At 40.0% G+C, this 13,109-nt stretch overlaps 1 long non-coding RNA gene across 1 annotated transcript in view; it reads right to left on the bottom strand.

Moving 5' to 3' along the window:
- The window catches only part of LOC113014985 (uncharacterized), a 37,873-nt gene extending 31,065 nt beyond the window's left edge, over positions 1-6,808 (bottom strand). The window contains exon 1 of the long non-coding RNA XR_013904608.1: positions 6,703-6,808. This is a non-coding gene — a long non-coding RNA (uncharacterized LOC113014985). The remainder of the gene's footprint in view (positions 1-6,702) is intronic.
- Positions 6,809-13,109: the final 6,301 nt, after the last annotated feature.

The raw sequence follows: 13,109 nt of genomic DNA, 5'->3' as shown, positions 1-13,109 counted from the left end.
CCAACAAAAGAGTGAAACCATGTTTAGCAATACAATGACACATCATAGAGCAAGACACCGGTCAAAGCGCACATTCATGCTGGATTACTTTGAAACCTGAATACAGTATTTCCACTGTTTATCTAGTGATCGTAATAACAATGAGTGACTGTTGTAAAACCATGTCTTTGTGATGTTACTCCAACTGGACTTCCTGAATATGTCACTGAATTAAAAAAAGCAACAGCACTAAAGGAGTCTTCTTATAACACGATGGTGCCACTGATCCAATTTCCCACATTTATTAAAGAAGAAGCATTCCTTTTCTCGTTTAAGGAAATCAGCTTTATGATCACCACAAGCCCCAAAACCCTGACAAATATGACTCTAACTATGATTACTACAATAAGTTGCATTTTTTTTATTTTTGCCTGCACCAGGTTAATTTACACAGTTAGAAGCCCTTTACACCGCTATACAGCCATCAACAGTGGCACCACCCACAGAGTTTCAGCTGCTAAGCTGCCTGAGAAACATTTGTCCAACTAAAATGTGCACAACAGATCGAAACTCGATTGAACTGTATGGATCATAAAGTGTGTTTGGGTATGTTGTTAAACTCATATGGAGGGTCAGGCTGCCAAAAACAGGCAGTCCTCCCACAGCGTCTGCACCTGCAGGCCAGAGCTTCTCCTCCACGGGCTCCTTTCTTTTTTAGCCTCCCTTCCCTGGGTGTTACATAACAAACTCCTCCACTGCACAAGAGAGCAGTCAAAACACATGAGCTTCAAAATGATTCCTGCATCGCGCCATTAACCACGGGCAATATGATGTTAAGGGTTTTGTTTTGTTTTGGGATAACGCAACTCTCTGAGGATTACCAGAAGATATCAGAGAGCTTTCATTTAAAAATCCTTTTGGCTTCAAGCAGACATTTCTGGCTTCATACAGAAAACAGAAAACAAAGGAACACTTTTTATTGCTCAGGCCTATTAAGCAAATATGCTCTCATAATGCACTAGTTCCTTTTCTAGTTCTTTATATTGTTAAACTGAATATATGTGCAGTTTTTAATCTAGTCAGTCAAAAGTTAATAAAAAATACAGCTAAAATTCAAATTTTTTCCAGTCTTTAGATGTCATAAAATGTGGAAATCATTTTGGAAAAAAAGCAAACCAGTTTAAATTTGGTATTTTCTATTAATTTCTATTAATTTATGCAAACAATAAATCAATAGTTTCACCCTTAACCAAAATAAAGAATCAATACATGAAGAAAATGTCTATAAAATTTAAATATAATGGTGTTGCTGTAAATGTTTATGTGCAAGGTCAGACACAGGTCAGGTCAGACACAGTGGAGGAAACTATGCACACAGGTGAGAAAAAGCAACAGAAACAAGAAACTCTGGAGTTTTTGGAAAGTTTGACGATTGTCTTCTCTTTTTTCAATCTGGCAAGTGGGAGGTGAAAGAAAAGGTTTCAGTACATATTTCATCAATTATTATTTAATTAGTATGTTTTTATTTGGTGGAACACAGGGAAGTTGACCTTCGTCACAGCAGGTTCCCTTCTTGCTGTGCTCCTTCTATCACAAACTACCCCAACACTCGTCTCCACCAGCTCCACCCTGCTTGCACTCCCTTCTTCACCTCTTGTAAACTGTTGGTTGCTACAAATGTTTGATCCCACATTTTTGAGCTGATTTACCTTCACTCCTTCTGCTCCTTGCACCTGTCGCCTTCTCGTTCACATGTATGAATTCTGTTTTGCTTCTACTGTTGTCAGAATTAGACTAATTCTTGATCTATGACCACAAACATGTGGTAACATGACGATTATCAGCTAAGGGTCATTGATAAATTGTTCACAGCTGACTACCAAAATTTAATCAGCTGGTCCATAAGTCAAAGTTGTTGTTTGTCACATGTTTGAGGCGTTCAAGAACTATTGAGTTGAAAGTGACCTTTTAACTGTGGCCACCAACGTTTAATCAATGCATCCTTCAGTTTAAGTGTTTGAGTTTGAACTTTGTGAGAATTTGAGAGACAAACAGATTTATGTAACGCACAACGGCCCCTGAGACATTATATAAAAATGCTTTAGGGACCTTTAGTCTAATCTTAGCATCATGACCCCAAATGTCAAACATTCAGGTCTAAACATGAGTTCCAGCCAGAAAAAGCAAAACAAAAGCAAATCTAAGAGAGATTTGCTTTGAGAGAAAGAGGCACCGCATTGTGTAATCAGAGTATTTATACTCGCAGACATTATGTAAATGTTGTTGTCATGTTCTTTGGGGAAAGTGCACTGACTCGTCATCAACTCTTGTTGCTTTGGGCCTGCACCTGCTGCCCGCATCTCATCTCCAGAGCTTTACCCACAGACTCCATCATGGCAGACAGGCTCATTAATATTAAAGTCCCGGCTCCAGGCTGATGTAATCGTCCTCTTCTAAACTCTTTCCAGCCCTCTAAAGACCACTGATGTCATCTAATCCTCCCTCTGCCCAGCTGACATGTAACTGTACATCTGGATTTAAAAGCTCTGCGGGGCGACGCAGCATTATGTTCTTTGACATTTATCTCGAGCAACTTTTGGATGGATGGATGGATGGATTCTTGGCAGCATCGCCGCATCATTTCTACTTCCTGCTGGCCGTGAATCTGCAGTGTATTCATCTAACTGAAGGCTGAAAAGCTATCAAACTCATTTACTGGAGTTATATAAACACATAAACGTCATCTCTGCACAAACAGGAAAAAACAAGAAATAATTAAACCCCACACTCAGGCACCAAAACAGATGCCTGCTTTCCAGAACCATCACTGCTTTATTATAGATGCTACAGTGATTTTGTTTACTCATAGATGACATAAGAAGCTGGGTCTTCTGTGGGGCAACTAAAACCAAAGGAAATCCCAAATCTTAATATGAGAGTTGCTTTATTGCGGTTTAAGTAAAAAGCAATTTATGCACATTTCTAAATACCAATAAGCTGCCCTACTCTACCAAAAACAAAGCTCTAACTTATCTCACAGAGGCAGCAGGAGCTCTTGTTCGGTCTTTAAGAACAACGTTAAGATTTTTCATGTTTCTTTTTAAATAAATAAACCTTCTCTGATGTGATTGGCTGAGCTCAGGATGGCATGTTATGTGAGGCCCTGCCTGAAGAGGACTGAGGAGAACTGAGAGGTGATGATAAAGAGGAACTTCCTACACACACACACTGTACAGTGTAAACTCCAGGCTGAAGTGTAGAACAACCAAGAAAAGTCTGTAAAATAAAAGCAGCTCGAGAAGAGAGTTATCGTTCTAACTTTGACAGGTGGGTGTCAGAGCGCGCACCTACTTAGACACACGGAGGTTCATTTTTTGTCGCACGCAAGACAAAATACCTGAGTAGAGGCTCTAAAATTTTCTGCTGTAATTTGACTGAAAATTCTTATATCTTATTACTTTTTTTGAATATTTTCCTGGAATTATTTAAATTTACCTGTTTAAATGTGGTGACAAAAAACACATACTGCAAAGCTTCTTTTCAACCTTCAGTCCAGATACAAAAAAAACACAATATTTAAAACAGAAAAGCTGGAAGCTGCTATTCAGCTGAAACTTTTCTGTTAGATGTATGATTAATAAATTACAGTTAATACATCTGTTGACTGATCTGGAGATAAAGCATTCAGTATTTTCATCATTTTAATCTTGACATGGTGGATGAGCTTCTGAAGTTTAATACATAATCCAAAAATAGGGAAATTAACTGGTTTCGGACATATCTGGGACGTACGACTGGTGAGAAGCATTTTGCAAGTTGGAACTGACCCGATCCAGTTTTCTTTGATAATATAGTGTAGATGTTTTTTGGGGTTTTTTTTTTACATTATCTTTAAAATAGAATTTTTTTTTTTTTAGGTCAACGGGTGTTTATGGGGTGTTATTGTGTTCAGCTTATCCAACTCAGGGCTGCAGGGAGGCTAACACACAGAGTGAGCCAATCACTCTCATGTATATTGACATGTTAAACCGAAAAATATAACACTGAACCTACTAAACATCATACATGCAAGGACTGACATTGGGATCTATTGGTATTAATTTAGCTTCACTGAGCTGCTGGACTGAGACTCATACACCTTACACCCTGAGCTGCAACCCTGCAACCATGCTTCAGATTCCACCAGCCGCAGCACATTTTCAGTGTGGGCTCCACATCTTTTAATAGCACCAGGTCTTTTTTTCACATAAAGCATAATTTATGTTCCTGCAAATGTGCTGGTCTGTATAAATATTTATTTTTGGACAGCAGACGGAGACAGCATTTTACCAACTGCAAACATGCTTGCATGCACTCCTCCAAAATCCCAAATGCAGATCGGTGGGTGCGTATGGCTTAGTGTTGGTGGGATTCTGATTGGATGAAAAGTGGGCAACAGCAGAATTCACCCCCTCCAGCGACAGCAGGCGCTCTCTGCAGGTAGATGCACAGGTCGACTGCCTTCACTCTACCCTCGCTCAAGCATAAAATGAGCACAAGTCGTGGCAAGACAGGCAGGCAACTGTTTCTGTGGGTAGGCCTGTCCAAGCAGCAACATTAAGGGGTAAATTTAGGCAACACATTTTTGCTGCATATTCTTTCCAATGTCCGCTAGTCTGCTAGGATCCCCTCGTGTCATCAGACGGTGAGCGTGAGGGTCCGTATGGTACTAACCAACTAGTACAATACAGTACAATATGACAACACTCATGCACTTCATGCAGACTTTCAAGAAGTATAAGAGTGCCGTGTCTCCAGCTGTCGTGTTTGTCTCCACAGCAGAGGAACTGCAGTCTTGAGGCTGGTTCCATGCAGATATGGCAACACATTCCCATCCTGAAGGTTTGTCTGGTGCCTCTTGGGTCTAGTAATAAGTTGCTCTGTATCATCAGTGTCCTGAGGCATTTGAGAAACAACAGCCTGGATAAGGAAGCTCCTCAGGAAGTTGGTGGAGTAGTGGTGGCATCACTTCCAAGAGATCCTTGTTCACATTCCCACTGGAGCCCATTTTGCACAATTAGTTTCTTTTTTTTCCCACTTGCTAAAAGCTACTTCCTTTGATTTGAAAAATATATCCTTTCAACAGTAATTCTGCAGTAACACATTAGGATTCACTCACGCCATAACTCAGTGCCTCATAGCACACATGGCAAAGGACATCTTTAATTTAACCACACCAGTAGCGTTGACAATGCAGTACAAATTGATGCCCCGGGGATGAGAACAGGGTGGATGTGGACATATTTATAGCCCGGCACAGAAAGACAAAAAAAAGCTCTTGGTCTTTATAGATTATTTCTGTGTTCTTGACAACCGTGAGATGTGTGAATTTATGACTCACATGATTAAACTAAAGTTAAGCAAAACTAAGGGTGTGACCGCTTTAAATAAGAGGGTGAGACAATCTTGATGCCTTTGATTACACTCCAACAAGCTCCTAGTTTAAATCCATTTAGTTCTATTAACCTGCTTGAACAACACATTTACATGCCTCTGCACTCATTATTGCTGGTGTTTCTCTCTATGACCTCATACATAGAAGCAAATTATGTCTCAGTATTACAATTAAAAAATATAATTTTAGGGATTATTTTTTTACAACCCTGTATATCAAAATGAAACACAACAAGAAAGTCTAACACGACCTCTGCATAAAGCCTGTGGTGCTGTACGTACTGCACACCTACACATAAACATTTTATGCCTTTCTTTACTGATTAATATCCTTAAACTTGTAGAAGCATGACCAATGCATCATTCATACTATTCCCAGTGTCCCAGCACATTTCTGTGAGCCTCCCTGGCAGTTCAGCAGTTAGGTAAGACGATGAGAGGTGTTGTGTAACTTCCTCTGCACAGAGTATTCATGACAGACATTTAAACTCATCCTGCTCACTGGTCTGCTGCCCTGAACACATGCACACACATATACACACTAAAATTGCACATGCATGACTGCATGCAAAGTGTAATGAGCGTCAAGGAGATGGCAGAGAAAGGCACTGTTAGAGACTATATCAAGGTACCGCCACAGTGAATGATGGCATTAATTACCCAATCTTTAGGCATGATGTAATGTGTGTCATTACCATTTTGTTAACCTGTAAAAATAACAGGCATGGGGCTTCTGAGAATTATATGCCAGCGAGGATGAAAGGGCTATTTTGGTATGTTATATTTTCCACCCTGTTCTGTCCTTCAGGGTAGACTGGCCAAATGCCCTACTATAGTCCAAGCAGTGCAGTGTCCTCATTACTGTCAGAAATTAAGCTGTCACATTTTTAATGGTGCTGAGCCTAAACTTTCCTTCCACTGCAAAGACTTTGTGAGAGCCAAAGTAGGTCAGTATCTTGGCAAAAAGTCTGCGCTGAATTGATTAAATTTGGTAGAAGGACACATGTAGGCTCAACACACCCAAGCAGAGGTCCATTCACAAAACTTTTGACTGTGCCTTTGCAAACTTGTACGTTTGTATACTAAAGTTAAGTGGCTGGAAATGTCAAAGCGATTTTCAGTCTCGCTTATCTTGTCTGGTTCCTTTAAACATGTATCTGTTGAGTGCCTGTGAAGGTCTGTTTGTGCATGAAGATGTGTTGACATCTTATAGTGCTTACTTACTTACGTAAGGTCCACTAAATTTACACTGCACTGAAAGAAAAAACGTTTAAGTTATTTAAACCCTACCTTGTTTGTCTAAGTATCCAAACCCTGCAGGTGCATGAAGAGTCTCTGGGTTCTCTCTGCTTGGTCAGATGCTGCCTGCCTCTCAACGTTACGCACAAGGTGTCATCTGGCAGCGGCCCTTTGCACACGATAACAGTCCCGTTTTAGAGACCCACAATGTCATTAGACAGTTTGGAAGGTAGCCCTGGCAAAAGTCACAGGTTTATCAGCCAGGAGAATGTGCTTTGTGCCCCCTTTCACCTGCTCGTTTGTTTTGTCAGATTTGTAATTAGACACCTCAAATTACAAACCCAGTGTGTAAAATGTACCTAAGAACAGAATGCAATGATTGGCAGATCTCATAACATTGGATTTTATTCACAATAAATCAAATGTTTCAACTGAGATATTTTACTATTTCATAAAATTTTGAATTTGATGGCAGAAATACATCTCAAAAAAGTTGGGACAAGAGCAACAAAGGCTGGAAAAGTAAAATCTGCTAAAGAGAAACATCCAGAGGAATATTTTGTTAATTGGCAACAGGTCAGTAACATGACTGAGCATGAAAAGAGCATCTTAGCGAGGCATCTCTTCATGCAGGTTTATCAGATCAGGGCCCAAAGATCACTGCAATACAACACAGGCATGATTTTGTCATGGAAATCACTGCTTGGGATCAGGAACACTTCCAGAAAACACAGTCTGTGAACACAGCTCAGTGTGCCCATATCACGTAAAGAAGCCACATGTGAACATGATCCAGAAATGCTACCCACACATTAAAATGTGTGGTTTATTTGTCAGAGGCAAGACTTTAAAACACAGGTGTCGAACTCCAGGCCTCGAGGGCCGGTGTCCTGCAGGTTTTAGATGTGTCCTTGATCCAACACAGCTGATTTAAATGGCGAAATTACCTCCTTAACATGTCATGAAGTTCTCCAGAGGCCTGGTAATGAACTAATCATGTGATTCAGGTGTGTTGACCCAGGGTGAGATCTAAAACCCGTACGACACCGACCCTCGAGGCCTGGAGTTCGTTGGCTTTCGTACTTGCGCTTCACTGTTCCACTTGAACGACGTATTGTTGTTGCAGTTAGCAATTAGCCTATAGCCTGTCGTTCACTCAAGAGGTGCGATGGGTGCTTCGACTTACGATAGACCCTCGGGAACGAATTAATTTTGTAAGTCGTACAATATTCATTCGTAATTAAGTTTTAAGCAAAAGTGTAGTTTTTTAAAATGTTTCTTATAGGTAACTTAAGTGATTTTACCCACAGTTTTAGTTTCTACTTCATTTTTAGTCTTTATACATTTTTCATTATCCAAATTTTTTTCTAAAGAAAAAAAAAATGAACAGGATTTTGTCTCTGTTGCCACGAGCTATTTTTTTTCCCACAGCAAAGCTCCGGGTATAAATGTGATATGTCAGCTGATTTAAACAAAAAGAGTAATATTTATGGTTTGGACAGCAGTTTCCTTCTGTTTTACATTAAAGCAGCAGTGATCACTGCCGGCTTGTAACTCTTGAATGCACACAAATATTGAAATACAAATATATCAGGTTCACGTGGAAGTTAATACGTTTTGTAAACTTAGTTGACACTATGATTTTCCACGAAAAGATATTATTTTCACTGTGTTTTTCCTGTTGTGACAAACTGAGGTATGCATAAGGCCAGCTGACAAAGATTTATTTATTTATTGGACCTTTCCTGATTCCTGTCTTTCAATGCCAAGTGTGACTCAACACTTTAGACTCACACGGTTCTTAAGAAGACTAAAGTAGCCCAGCCTGTTTCTATTTTTGTGGCAGCAACTGATAAGCTCTTCCATGTTTAGAGAGTATCTGTATAAATCCGCCCTTACCCGTGGGTGGCTTTTTAACCAAGAGTGACTTCAGGCTTCACTTCTTCAAAGATTCTGTTTTCCACAGATCTTTGTATGGCACGTGTATCAGATTGAATTTTCATGGGAAACAACCTACCGTGACTCTTAAAACAACGGAGCTCAGCCCAACATACTAACACTCACATACACACACACACACTAATGCAGACTAATGTCAGAGCTTCTCCTAGCATGACCTAGCTGCTAATCAGATTAAAGATAGCAACAGGTGAGCCAGGACTGCTCGCTGAGTGACCCACTGTACAGACAGAGTGATCTCAATCCCTCACCTCCTGCTCACACGTGACTCGTCCGTCTCATCCACAGCCGACTTGGTGATCATGAAGCTGCAGGATACTGCTGAAGCAGGAAAATGGAGGACAAATGTGGCTGAGGGTCTGCAGGAAACCGAGACTTTGCAGCATACATCAGGGCTGCAAGAAACTTTATATTTATTTATCTTTCAATGTATGTTTAATGTTTTCAATGTGTTAATAATGATTCTGGGTATAAGATGAGCCTGGGAAACCCCCCACAAAATAAAAATATAATAATAGTTTCATAAATACCCATTGTCTAAAGCAGGGGTGGGGGGGACTCCAGGCCTCAAAGGCTGGTGTCCTGCAGGTTTAGATGTGTCCTTGAACCAATACAGCTGATCTAAATAGCGACATTACCTCATCAGTAAGTCTTGAAACTCTCTAGAGGCCTGGCAATGAACTAATAATGTGATTCAGGTGTTTTGACCCAGGGTGATATCTAAAACCTGCAGAACACCGGCCTTTGATGCCTGGAGTTCCCCCACCTCTGCTTTAGACAATGGGTATTTATGACTGGAGTTCCCCACCCCTGGTCTACAATATATATATATATATATATATATATATATATATATATGACTGGAGTTCCCCACCCCTGGTCTACAATATATATATATATATATATATATATATATATATATATATATATATATATTAAAAAGGACATGTGCAGAGGAGGGACAGTTGATATATTGGACAAATGATGCTGAAGATGATGCTCCCAGGCATGAGGAAAGAAAGAAGACCAAAGAGAAGATTTATGTGAAGGAGGACATGGAGAGGGTTGGTGTAACAGAAGTTGATGCTAGGTTTACAGTGAGATGGAGGCAGATGATCCACAGTAAAGACCCCTAATGGTTGGGGCTGCAAGAAGAAGATGAAACAGAAGAAAAGAGAAAACACTTGAGGACCTGGTGCAAGCTAATTCTAAATATTTGTTTGTAAAAAGCCAAAATATTAATCAGTCAGCATTACATTTAACATTAGATGAACGTTGTGCAGATTACAAATCTGATTTTACTTATGCCTGTCAGTTAATTATGAAGCTAATATGAATCTGGCTAACTTAGCTTAGTGTTAAGACTGTATACATGGGGAAACGGTTAGCCTAGCTCTGTGAAACAGGAGGCTGTTCTGCTGCCGCCAATGCAATGTCTCTACAAAACAGGTAATATCTTGTTTTCTTAGGCTTTGTCCACATGCACATGGGTATTTTGGGAAAAAGTGAGTTTTCTTTCCTTTTTTGCTTTTTGCTCCCACCTAAATGATGTTTTAGATTTGCTTCTAGATTTTGATAATTATAAAAACGCCACTTGTTGCTCTTGATAGCACTTTTAATCCGTTTTTGTATCTCCATGTGGATGGAGAGATTTTTCTGTGCATCTAGATATATCCTAAATCCCTTGTGATGCCAATGATGACAAGACTGACTGAACCTCTCGAAAACATGGAAGCAAACAAGAGAAAAAAAAAAGAGTTGACTAGCAGGGATTGTTTTTAACTTTGTGATAGTTCCAAGCCAACTCTTCCTTGTTTCCCATCTTGTAAAATAACAATTCAGTAGGCTAAATGTGATGTTAACCAATTATTTTCCTTATGTATGTTTTCTGAAATGTCATTACTTTTAAACGTGTGAAGTTTGAAAAGTAACCCCAACTTTGTCTTTTAAAGAAAAACAAAGCACATTTTTGTATGTATTTAGTCCATTTGTTTAATATTTATGTATTTGTTCTCTGATTTTTAAAAACTCAAAACCTCAAATCATATATTCTGATAGCAGAGGATTACAGCTAGTCTTTAAAGCCTTGCTGTATCACTAAATGTTTACTAAAGACATTTTAAGGACCCGCATTACTGTGTACATTTCTCATGCAGATTTTATCTTAGTACCAGCAAATAACCTCAATTCACAAAGTGCGTCACAGTTAAGACATGATAAGAGGTAAATTTGCTTTGGATACACAGGGCTGCTGTTGTATAGTACTAAACAAATCCATTTTCTTTCTGCTCAGGGGTTGGGGAGGGGCTGGAGCTTATCTTAGGTGTCATAGGGCGCAGGCCTTGCACACGTCACCAGTCTCTCACAAGGCTAACACAGAGAGACTGAGAGCCATTCACACTCACATTCACACCCACAGCCAATCTAGAATCACCAGTTAACCTAACTTGGATAGCTTTGGACTGTGGGAGGAAGCTGGAGCCCCTGCGGAGAGCCCTCGCAGGCACAGGGAGAGACTCCTCATAACCAGCTGGAGGGTTCAACTCCCAGACCTTCTTACTGTGACAGCACTGCCAACCATGCCACAACCCACAAATCCACAAAACCATTAAAAACACTTGACCGTGTTGATGGAGTTTTCCAGTCAAGCAAAAACAGAAAATCATACTGTCTTTCTGGAAAAGTCAAGTAAACAACAACCTTTTGTTTTCCTCATTGGTGAAACACTTGACTCCTCGACAATGAAAGCAAAGATTGTCCGTGACAAACAGTCACATGTCTGACATCCAGCCACATAATCAGCCTTTTCCTTCACTGACTCATATCGTTATGCTTCCTCTGCTCACACTCTGCCCTAATAGAAATTACACGCGAATCTGTCCAGTCACAAATCGCTGTGTTGGTGATGATTCTCGATTTCAGACTTATTATCATGAAGCATTCAGGCTGAGACTTTGTCTTCAAAGAAACCATCCATGTGGCCTTTTCTCAAGCTACATGATACCAGTCTGTATTTATTTTCACTTTCCCTGTGAACTATGTTGTGGAGGTGATGAGCAGGCTGAGAAAATATGTTTGTTGGCAAAGTGCATTCATTCGAGCAGAGGGCGGTGGATATAAAACGAGTCAGGCAAAGCTCACTTCTCTCTTTTGAGCATAATTTGAATGCAAACATTTGTAAACTTTCTCCGACCTCTCATGGCTTTGAAATTTAAATGTCGCTCATCAGCTGGTGGTGGGTGAAGTTTTTGTTTGCGTGAAGTCGAGTTCAGCAACAGGGCACGAATCTGTGCATCAGATGCTTTCTGTTCTGTATCATTAGAGGCAGAATGAGCGAGCTGCGAAATGTGTCACATAATAAATATGCAACTTCATTTAAGCCTCGTTTTTGGACGGCGGTTGTTCTTCTTAACAGCGATGCAGATTGTTTTCACACAGTCATCGCGCTCCCGCCTCCTGACTGTGAAGGTTTCGACAGTTTCTCAGAGGGGGTATCAAAAAGTAACATTTGATATGCATGAGGATTTTTGTGTCAGAATCAGAGAGAAGAAGCTCTTTCTCCATACCTCTAGTAATCTCACTTAATAATAATTACAGTTTTCCTTCCTCTGCACCGTATAACTAACAGGATAAACCGTGTATTTTCCAGGTTAAGCCAGCTTAGCGCTCCTTCCAACTTGCTGCAGTCAAATCTCTTTGCAGGAGAACACTGCTACAGTACCCTGGACTCCACCTGAATACATTTTCAGCCCAATCTCACAGCAGAATGTAAAAAAGCAACAACAAAGCAGTGTATTCACTCATTAGCATAGGCACCAGCTGTCACATGACAAACACAAGCACTCTGAAACGAATGTGCTTGAATGTCTGCAACACTTTTCTTTCCTTAAACCAAACCAAGAAGTTTTATTGCCTAAAATTTAACCTAACCGAGAAGTTTTGGTGTTTAAATCGAAGAGAAGTACAAATAATACCAAAGAAAATGTAAAAATGATCATTTCCACTGGAACATGAACTGTCATCTCTTTTGTCATCGACCCCTCCTTCTGGCAAATGTGGGTTTCTGTGCCCTATAAAACTGGAAAAACTTCCAGCTTTATTACACATTGACACGAATCAATAGATATGAGATCACACTGATGAAATATCAGCTGCATGTAAATACAAAAGGAAACTGATGTCTGGCTGTTGTTCATCCTGAATCAATTTACTTTTGCCAATTTTTTCTCCCAAGAAAAAAGTCACAAGTAGGTTAACCTCCAGGTCTCTTTGTATTTGTGACCAACTATCTGTAAGTCCCAGGTCTGCAGCTCCATTCAAAGTAGCTTCTAGAAACAGGTGACAAATTAACCCCCTGGGGCCTCCTTAGTCTTACGAAACAAGAGAATCACTGTGTTCATAAGCTTGTTTGTTAACTGAGCTCCTGAGCTGTAAGTTTAAGGAACCTGTTTATAGTGATATGTTAACTGCATACACGCGTGTTTGTCATGTATGTTATA

This window comes from Astatotilapia calliptera, chromosome 22 (assembly GCF_964374335.1).
Source record: "Astatotilapia calliptera chromosome 22, fAstCal68.1, whole genome shotgun sequence".
In the NCBI taxonomy this organism is placed as follows: Eukaryota; Metazoa; Chordata; class Actinopteri; order Cichliformes; family Cichlidae; genus Astatotilapia; species Astatotilapia calliptera.
The sequence above is the reverse complement of the archived record's forward strand: the minus strand, read 5'-3'. Positions and strand labels throughout refer to the sequence as shown.